This window comes from Mandrillus leucophaeus, unplaced genomic scaffold (assembly GCF_000951045.1).
Source record: "Mandrillus leucophaeus isolate KB7577 unplaced genomic scaffold, Mleu.le_1.0 Scaffold43, whole genome shotgun sequence".
Taxonomy (NCBI): domain Eukaryota; kingdom Metazoa; phylum Chordata; class Mammalia; order Primates; family Cercopithecidae; genus Mandrillus; species Mandrillus leucophaeus.
The window spans coordinates 2236442-2237082 of record NW_012104587.1 but is presented as its reverse complement, the minus strand read 5'-3'; positions in this window follow the sequence as shown (position 1 = coordinate 2237082).

Genomic DNA, 641 nt, shown 5'->3' with positions numbered 1-641 from the left:
AGGTCAGGAGTTCAAGACCAGCCTGGCCAACATGGTGAAACCCTGTCTCTACTAAAAATACAAAAATTAGCCGGGCGTGGTGGCGTGTGCTTGTAATCTCACCTACTCAGGAGGCTGAGGCAGGAGAATAGCCGGAACCCGGGAGGCAGAGGCTGCAGTGAGCCAAGATTGTGCCACTGTAGTCCAGTTTGGGTGACAGAGTGAGACTATTTCTCAAAAAAAATAAAAAAAAATAAAAATTTTTTTTTAATACAAAAATTAGCCGGGGGTGGTGGCCACCTGTAATCTCATCTACTTGGGAGGCTGAGGCATGACAATTGCTTGAACCTGGGAGGCGGAGGTTGCAGTGGGCCGAGAGCACGCCACTGCATTCCAGCCTGGGTGACACAGTGAGACTTTGTCTCAAAAAGAAAAATTAAAAAAAAAAAATTTCCATAAATTATTAGGGAACAGGTGGTGTTTGGTTACAAGAGTAAGTTCTTTACTGGTGATTTGTGAGATTTTGGTGCACCCATCACCTGAGCAGTCTACACTGCACTCTGTTTGTAGTCTTTTATCCCTCACCCACTTTCCACCCTTTCCCCCTGAGTCCCCAAAACCCATTGTTTCATTCTTATGATTTTGCATCCTCATAGCTTAGT